Consider the following 9681-nt stretch of genomic DNA (forward strand, 5'->3'; position numbering starts at 1 on the left):
ACCCATCATGACTCCTGTAGACGTAAGTGGGAGCTAGAACCACGCTGGAAGACTGATTTATAATTCTTAATAGTACTTGGGTGTAGGACTGTAGTGTTCTCGTGTGTACTGCATAGGCTCCGCTACCTACAGCTTTCTAGAAAGGGCAGTATAGTTCACTGATGCTTGTCTGGTAATATCACTTCTTTGTTATAATGGGGTTTTTTGATATATGAAATTTGTGGGTTTTTTCATATAATCAAGTATAGTGTAGATTAGTGTTGTAGTAATGCCTCTTCTCTTCTTTAGTTGCGTATGTGCGCAAGATGCTACTGCTGACTTTTAATGCAATGTTCAGTCTTTTTTTTTAGTTCACTATTAAAAGCATTAGGCTTTTGCTTTAGCCTTGTTCTTTCAATATATTGATCAGATACGCAAACATGTACAGATCGTACTGAGGTACTGCACATAAGCTATCCAGAATCTATGCTTTATTATGTAAAGAATAAAAATCATGTACAGAAGGAAATACCTTTTGTGATACTTTGTTAGTTTTAGTTATTGCTGTAACTTGAAAGTGGCCCTGTGGAGGGTGGGGTACAAAGCTAGTACTAGGTTTGTATAGATGTTTGGTGGTTGGGGTTTTTTTTGTTTGTGTTGGGGGGGGGTTGGTCGTTCTGTTTGGGGGACTTTTTGTTTGCTTGTGGTGTTCGATTTTTTTGGGGGGGTTTGGGTTGGGTTTTTTTTTCTTAAACCTGCCGCGGAATGGACTAAGTCAGAGATCAGTATGATCAGACAAAAAGCCATTTATTGCAAAGCATTAACTCCTTATATTAACTCCTTGCACTTTTGCACTCCTTGCACTGTCGATTGTTCCTGCAAAAGGATGATGGATTGACAGCGTTAGTGACCACACTTTCTATATCATCTTGTTCCACAAGGGTGGCCTGGTATTTAAAAAAAACATGACGGAGATAACCAGTGGGCTCCTTTCTGTTCCAAGACTGCTGATACAACATGGGACATTAGCATGGTAATTTTTGTCCCAAGATGAATTTGCGAGGCTCTTCAATATTCATGACAACTGCTCCCACAGCTCTTAGGCATCTGGGCCATTCTTTGCTCTCTTCATCCAGCTGTTTTAAAAAATATGCCACTGTCCTTCTGTAGGGTCCTTTTTTCGAGCAAGGACCCCAAAGCTATTCCCTGTTCTCAGGAATATAGCCAAAAGGATTTAGTTACGTCTGGAAGTCACAGAGCTGCAGCTCTCATTAGCTCTGTTTTTAAATTTTTAAAAGCCCCCTCTGCTGAATTAGTCCATTCTAAAGAGGGAGAATTTCCCTTCAACAGTTCATACAGTGGTCTTACCAGAACACCATAATCATGGATCCAAAGTCTGCACCATCCAGTCATTCCCAGTAATGTCCGGAGCTCCTTGCCAGTCGACGGTCGTGGAGTCTGACAGATGGCTTGTTGGGGGTCGAGCATGGGTGCTTGAACAGGCTTACAGCAAGCTGTGAGAAAGTGAACCTCTGACCCCAGGCTAAAAGAAGAAGCGTCAAGATCAGCAAAACAGGAATGCAATAACAAGATGCCAGAAGCATGATGTAACGCTAAGCTGAAGCGAAGGTGTGAAACCAATCAGGAGAGGTAAAGGGGAGCGTGTATCCCTCGTGGGCAAAGCAAAGCAGCCAATCAAGTAATGCGTGATCGCGTGTAAGACAGTATATTAAGAGCAGCCTTGTAATCAATAAGCGGAGCAGTTTGTGAACCTACATCGTATCGGTGTTTTCTCCCCTCCACCTGGCCGCGGCATTCTGGTGACCCCGACGTGCTACCAGGAGAGAGAGAGACCGCGGACGAGAGAAGGTGTCGTGGTTTAAACCAAGACATTTTTGGCGCCCAACGTGGGGCCCGAGGGATTGAGATAAGAACAGATCTGAGCGGATTTATGGTCTCTTGTCACAATGCTGATTTATTGGCTCTTAGAGGTTTTTCTCTGGATCTCGCTGTTTCGGGATTTTACCGGGTACTTGGTGTATGGATTGGATGTGTTTGTGTTTGTGTCGGAGGCTTGTAATACGGTGGGGCTCCGGCAGCAGGGGGGGATGGACGTGGCCGTGGACTTGGACTTGTACCAGGCCGTCCCGCTGCTCTTCGCCGTCCCTTGTCCTTATCCTCGTCGTCGTCTGTGTGAGCTGCGTGAAGCCAGGAAGGAGCGGCCCGGGAGCTGCCGGCAGCTGAGGCTGCCAGGGAGAGCGGCACGGGGAGCCAAACGGCTGTGGCAGAGCAGCGGGAGCAGGCGGGGGAGGAGCGGAGCAGGGCGGTAGCTGAGCAGGGGGATCACGCAGCGGGGAAGGTGAGTCCCGCGGCCGTTCCCGACCCTCCGACGGCCGAGAGGTGTCCCCGGAAGTCGCCCGCCGACCCCCAGCAGGATGCAGGAGACTACGCAGCACTTCCCAGCAAGGCAGAGGAGGAACCGAGTCCTGCCGCCATTTCCAAACCCCGCAGCATCCGAGAATATTCCCGGAAGTCACCCGCCGAGCCCCAGCAGGATACAGGAGACCAGGCAGCACTTCCCAGCAAGGCAGAGGAGGAAGATTTGGACTCGGGAGAAGAGAAGCTGATAGTGGGAGAGCTGGCAAGCACAGCAGCTACATCAGCCCCAGTGACAAGTGCAGCAGCATCATTTGAGAGTTCCTGACGGTTATGAATGGCTTTTGGGTGCCCTTGGGACCTGCCTGCTGATTGTGATGGGTTTTCGGCATGGTGGCACACACACAGAGTGTGTTCCATCCACAACCATTTTGTCTGATCCCAAAGTTAAGCAGAGTCAGGTCTGGGTCTTGTCTAAGTTTAGACAAGTATATAGGAGCACCAGGAGACTGTCCCCAAGTCTGGACAGTCATGAGTGGCAGGGCATGTGGGACAGTATAGCCGGGTATCTGATCCACTGGGCCCCTCCAGTGCTTTGGAAGCATTGGAGGTGGAAAGCAGCTGTATGGAGTCCCCAGCAGCAAGCTGTAGAACTGCTGAAGGGGACGGTGAATGATTTGGTGGGCCCAGATACTTCAGGCTATTAGTCCAGAGATGCAACTTAGAGATGTCTCATGATCGAGGGGGTGACTTAAGAGTGATGGTGTATTGAAAATGTGGGATCTGGGCATGACGTGAATGGTATGGAATAAGGGGTGGATAATGTCATGGTTTGAGCATGTTTTGAGGGTGTTTTTTGTTCAAGGGTTTTTTTTTTTTCCAGCCAGGTGGGAGGGGAGTCCGGGAGGAAGGAGAGACAGGACACCTGACTCAGGCTAGTCAATGAGGTATTCCATACCATAGCACGTGATGCCCAGGAGGCATACTGGGAAAGAGAAGGCTGGAGGGGTAGAGGCTAGAGCTCTGGAGAAAAATGGAGGAGGGAGCACATGGTGCTCGGCCGGGCAGGGTGGAGTGAGTTATGGGTCGGTGGCTGGTGGGGTGTTGTATTCTTTTCACTTGCTGTTTGCTGTATCATTATTATTTGTAGTAGTAAATGGCAGTAGGGGTTTTGTGTTATGCCTTAGCAATTAAGCCGTTCTTATCTCAATCCGTGGGGGCTACATTCTTTGGATTCTCCTTCCTAACTCTCCGGGAGTTGGGGGACCTGGTTTAAACCACGACAGAAGGTGGAGATCCCGGCTGCCCGAGAGAGGCAGGCTGTCCGAGAGAGGCAGGAAAAGAGCTCAAATTACGTGGCCACGGCTGACCGGTGAGTCAGGCAGACTGTGGTCTGGTTCGGGATGGGTTTCGCTGTATCAGCGATAGAAAAGGCTACTATAGAAGCGTAGCGAAGAAAACAGGGTACTCGATACCCCGACAGGAACTTGTGGACTTTTTATTTTGGTGCTGACGAAGGGGGTTGTTAGAAAATACGGGACAGTTATTCTCCAAAGATCAATGGCGTAAGATAGGGGAAGAATTGTGGGAGTCGGTGAAGTTTTTAATCTCGAGACTTGGGAGAAAATTACTAAGGAAGAAGCCCCTGATTTATGGATGTTTTCAGTCCTTCCTAAGGTGAAGGGAGCAACCCTTAAAGAGACAGACCTAAAGTTTAATGTTGAAATGGTCGAAGACATGTTACCCAGAGATTTATGGAGTCTACCGGATTTGAGATATCCTTGTGGAATGGGGCAAGAGTTAAGCTGTGGAATGCAGCCACGAAAGGCAATGAAGCTGGTGAAAGGAGTTAAGCTGTGGAATGCAGCCACGAAAGGCAATGAAGCTGTGAAAAGTTTGTTAGTCAGTTGGAGAACTGTTTTAGAGATGTTAAAGTCAAAAAAAAAATGAGATCATGGAGACCAGCGTGCCCCCCCTCCCCCCAAACCTCCGCTGGTTGCTGCCATGGCTGTGAAGACTGAAGATGAGGATGAAGATGATCCTTTCGACCTGAGCCCTATTGACCCCGAGAAGGAGCCTGTGCACGTTCATCAGTTGTTGTTGCTGATCCTGAGATCCTGATGCCTGATAATGCCGATGCTGACCTGGATGGTGCTTTTGACCTGGAGCCTATTCATCCGGAAAAGAAGCCTGATTTATATCCCCCATATCCTCATGATAAATGGGTAGCTGTAAAGGGAGAAGTGAGATGGGTGGGGGATGCAGATGTATTGCATGGTTTCCTTGTGGTGTATATGCTGGTTCAAAAACCGCAGTGGGAAAATCTCTTGTATGCTCTTATCAGGGGTATCGGGAAGAATGTGTCAGACCGTGGAGTTGGGACCCCATATACAATTCCTTTGATACAGTCTCTCTGTGATACTCATGTACTAGAAGTTGGCAAATATAAGTATGTCCATGTTCTATCGACCCTTGGAAACCTTTAGAGGTATTGCTGGCAACTTCTTCCAACATAGGCTGGCCACCTGTGTTGGAACGAGTGTGCATTTTGGTCAGTAAAAAAACCTAAGCCTCATGCGATGTGAGGGAGGCAGAGCCTCTGCAGGGACGCCCGCTAAAGTTGAGCCTGCCACCCTGCACTGCGATGATGCTTCTCGGAGCTGGTTTCCTGGTAGTCTTTACAGGGGTCCTTGTGCCACGTCCTGTATGTGGGACTGTTGTAGTGGGAACAATGATCGTCTGGATTTTGTGTTTCAAATATTGTAGTTTGTGTGGAGTGTGCTTGTGGGATCCCATGTGCATATATGTGTGTCTGTGTGTGTTTGTAATGAGCGCAGACAGTGTTCTGTATATTTTTTGTTGTCAGGTTCATGTAAAAGTTTTAACAGGTAGCAGTTTAACCTTACGGGCAAGAAAAGGTTAATGCAAAAGTGCAGTTGCCGATAGGCCGGTGGTTTTTAGCTGTGCAAAGCAGGGTGAGCGACTTTAAAAAAAAAAAAAACAAAACAAAACAAAAAAACCCCAAAAAAAATAGAAAAAAAGAAAAAAAAAATAGAAAAAAAATAGAAAAAATAGAAAAAAAATAGAAAAAATAAAAAAAAGGGGTAATGATAACACATTCTAGCTGTTATTAATGACTGTAGTTTTGATGTATATTGCTTAAAGCTTGTTTTCCAGACAATATGCATGTGAACCCAAAAAAAAAAAAAAACAAAACAAAACAAAAAAAAATCACTTGAGGGCAACTGAAAATTAACAGCTTGAATATGCATGCTTGTAAAGTAGCTATTATTAGAGGTTGTGATTTTGCATATAAAACCACCTGTATTTACTAGCCAGTTGCTAACAAGAAACTATACCTTGTATTGTATGGAATTGTCACTTGTAAAAGAGATGTTAAAGAATGCAAATTTGCAGCAGCTGCTAGAAAATGCTAAGGTAAAAGCTAAAAGATTCTAAGATTATGATAGTGTTATAAAGCAAGTAATGGAACAAATTAAGAGGGTGGGAGAACTCCACTGTAAGAAATTTTTTTGGTTAGTCACTCGCTGCCATTAGCATCTTCAACATGCTGATGCACTCTGTGATAGTTACTCTGCTAATCTGTGTGTGCTTTGCTGTAGTAGTGACTTGTTACTGGGTTAAGCAGGTGAAACTCTGCATTGACAACAAGGTGCAAGGACAGAGATTGACCAAATGCCTGCTACCACACTCAAGGGCAAGACTGGGTTGGCCTCTGTGTTTGCCACCAAGAAGAACCTTTAGCTCCGCTGCTGGCTGCAACCAGCAGGTGTAGAGCGGTGGAGACACATGCCATGCCAGACCTTGATGTGAGGGATGGCCTCCGCTGTTATCAGAGAGCCATACAGGAGAAAAAGGGTAGGCCCAGCTGTGTACAGCTATCAACAGGACCATACTGGCTGCCAGCGAAAAGTATAAAGCCGCAGAACAACATAAAGAAACAGCAATGGTAGAAATCTTTGTAAAATCTTTGTAATATCTGTTCTATTATGTGTGACCATCGGTAATGGACAAGTATACTGAGCACATGTGTTAAATCCCAACTATTCCAACTTGTTACATGGTGTGTAGGATTCACTGGTATGCCACATGTTATAAAGGTGACATCAAGTGACTTCAAATCAGACTAATCTTACTGAAATAATGCTACCTAGAGTAGTGGGTTGTAATGTTACACAAGTCCAGCAGTGATAGAGCAGACATACGAAATTGTAAAAAACTTTTAGTAAAACTAAAAAGGGGGAGATGTGGAGACAGTGTTCTCACAGGAGAATGGATATTTGGTACATGAGCTCTGAATAACTCTGAGGGATACAGCAAGGCCGTGGGAGGCCCGAGGAAGCCTAAGCAAACAAGATAAGAAGAAGCTGTAATTCACTGAGTCCTGAGAGCTGTGGACTGTTGGCAAGCGTTCGAGGTCAAGTTCTCACACCTGTGCTTAACCAATTACGTGTTAGTCACTAAGGGTCTTCAAGACAAGTATCCAATCATGATATGCCAAATTGCTGTAGGTGTGTGTAAGCAACAGTATATAAGGAGTTAATGCTTTGCAATAAATGGCTTTTTTGTCTGATAAAAAAAAAAAAAAAAAAAAAAGGGGGGAGTGTAACTCCTTGACTGTTAACACTGTACAGTTTACTTCTGCAGCTCCTTCACATCCCCTTTGCATTAGAATGCTTCTGGGCATGTGTTGTATGAATCTTTCTGATCATTCTGAATCTATTCACAAGAAGTTGTTTGAACTTAAAAAACTTACTGTAGAAACAAATCCTATAGACTCTTGGTTACGCCTTATTTGAGAAAAGAGGGGGAGATGTTGGGGGTCGAGCATGGGTGCTTGAACAGGCTTACAGCAAGCTGTGAGAAAGTGAACCTCTGACCCCAGGCTAAAAGAAGAAGCGTCAAGATCAGCAAAACAGGAATGCAATAACAAGATGCCAGAAGCATGATGTAACGCTAAGCTGAAGCGAAGGTGTGAAACCAATCAGGAGAGGTAAAGGGGAGCGTGTACCCCTCGTGGGCAAAGTGAAGCAGCCAATCAAGTAATGCGTGATCGCGTGTAAGACAGTATATTAAGAGCAGCCTTGTAATCAATAAACGGAGCATTTTGTGAACCTACATCGTATCGGTGTTTTCTCCCCTCCACCTGGCCGCGGCAATGGCTTCTTTTCTAGCAGCTCCAAGTTCTCTCTGTCCTCCTGTTATTTCATATACCAGGTAGGAAACTCGGTTTGGATTAGTTAGGTCTTTTTTGGATACCCGATAACCATTCAGTCCCAGAAAGTTAATAATTCCACTGTCCACTGGATACATTCTTCCTCTGTTTCTGTAGCAATTAATAGGTCATCCACATATTGTAACAGAGTCCCCGTCTGAGTAGGTGGCTTCCATGATTATAGTTCTCTTGCTGATTTCCAAAATTGCTGGACTGTTTTTAAACCCTTTAGGTAATACCGTCCAAGTTAATTGAGTTTCGCTTCCTGTGTCAGTATTTTCCCATTCAAAAGCAAATAAATTTTGGCTTTCTTTTGATTCAGAGAAAACTCCAGGAACAAACTTGCCAACAAAGTTTTCAAGCTGACAAGCAGGTATTCTTTATTGCGGCGCCGGGAGACACGGGGGATTACTCCTCCTAACGAGTGTCTCTCTATTGCTACACAAGCCATCCTCATATATAGTCCCTGGGCATACATACATATTCATGAGGCTACGTATGGATTACATCATTTTCCAGAAAGTTCCCCGCATGCGTACAGAATTGTGGTGGTGGTCTCTGAGGGTCGTTTACTTCTTCCAGCAATCTTCATCACTTCTGGCAGCCTTTGAAGCACGCGCAGTAGATGCTTATACCAGTTTAATTGGTTCGTTAGCACCAGAGACATAATAATCCTCCTATCCTCCTACTTATCAGTTAGTTTACCTGTAGCCTATCCTGGACACCTGCTATTCCCAGATACTCCTTATCCCTGCGTCCTGTTTTTCTAGACTGTTTTTCTTAAGACCACATCAACTATAACGATTTATCTTGTGCCAGTATGTTCTCTATCTGTACTCTATTTTTTCTATGTATTATGCACCTCAGTAATTTTCCACTGCTACTGTTACAAAGCCATTGAACTTAACATTGCTTAAAATTAATTCTAAAGGTTTATAAATTCCATTTTGTGATTTTGTGTTCTAACACAGGTGTTTTGGTACTAACAAACACCTTTTCAGGTTGAGCCTTTCCAACTAGAAGTGGAAAAACCCGGGAGGTAACGAAAATATTGTAACATGAAATAATACCACGATATGGAGTTCCAGCCACTGTAACATGTGGCTGGAACTCGAAGCAGAGGACTGGAGAGTCCAGTACATAATATACAACCTGGAGATTATGTGTATATAAATCTTTCAGACCCACAGGGGAAGAAGATCTCAAACCAAAGTGGAAGGGACCATTCCAAGTATTACTCACAACTTTCACTACTATCAAATTAGAGAACAAAGCGTCTGGATTCAAAAAGGCTCCAAAAGCTCCCTGGAAAATCACATCGAGCGGTAATAACAGAACAACTCGCGAAAGATAGAGTGATCCATGGGTGTTAACACAATGTTGCAATTGTAATCAAATATAAATCCAGGTATCGCTTACTACCTGAATGAGATAAGGGCAGTACAAGTGCTGCATGAAGCTTGGCCCAATTAGGTGTATACCGGCTGCTAGTGTCCATTTGGTATACACCCACAAGAAGCAGCGGGCATCCTGTGGTTTACAATCAGAGGAGGCAGTGGGCATCTGGTGGTTTGGGTCCTGCAAGACACAGTGGGTGTCTTGTAGAAAAGGTTTTGGTTTTTACTGGTATACAATCACAAGAAGCAGCGGGCATCTTGTGGTTTACAGTCACAAGAGGCAGCAGGCATCTGGTGGTTTGAGCCCTGCAAGATACAGTGGGTGTTCTTGTAGAAAAGCTTTTGAGGATTTCAAAGGTATGTGCTGCATGAATGTAATCTGACCATTCTGAATAAATCCATGCTAAGCTGGGAAAACTGCAGGAGAATATGCAAGAGCTTAAAATTGTTGGAAGTGGATTAGATGAGGAGTTACTGGATGGTTCAGAGATATACTTAACCAAGGCCTTCTCCAGGTATAATTTTATCAACATCACTTCATAAATCAATAGAAGGAACATGGACAGCTCTGTCATAAATAATATCGTAAAAGAATTTACTCACTTTATAGAAAAAGGGGGGATTGATACAGGGGTAACCAATGTACAGGGGGTAATACAGAGAATTGTACAAGGGAGTTAAAAGAATTCCTTT

Source organism: Melopsittacus undulatus, unplaced genomic scaffold (genome assembly GCF_012275295.1).
Source record: "Melopsittacus undulatus isolate bMelUnd1 unplaced genomic scaffold, bMelUnd1.mat.Z mat_scaffold_313_arrow_ctg1, whole genome shotgun sequence".
Classification (NCBI taxonomy): Eukaryota; Metazoa; Chordata; class Aves; order Psittaciformes; family Psittaculidae; genus Melopsittacus; species Melopsittacus undulatus.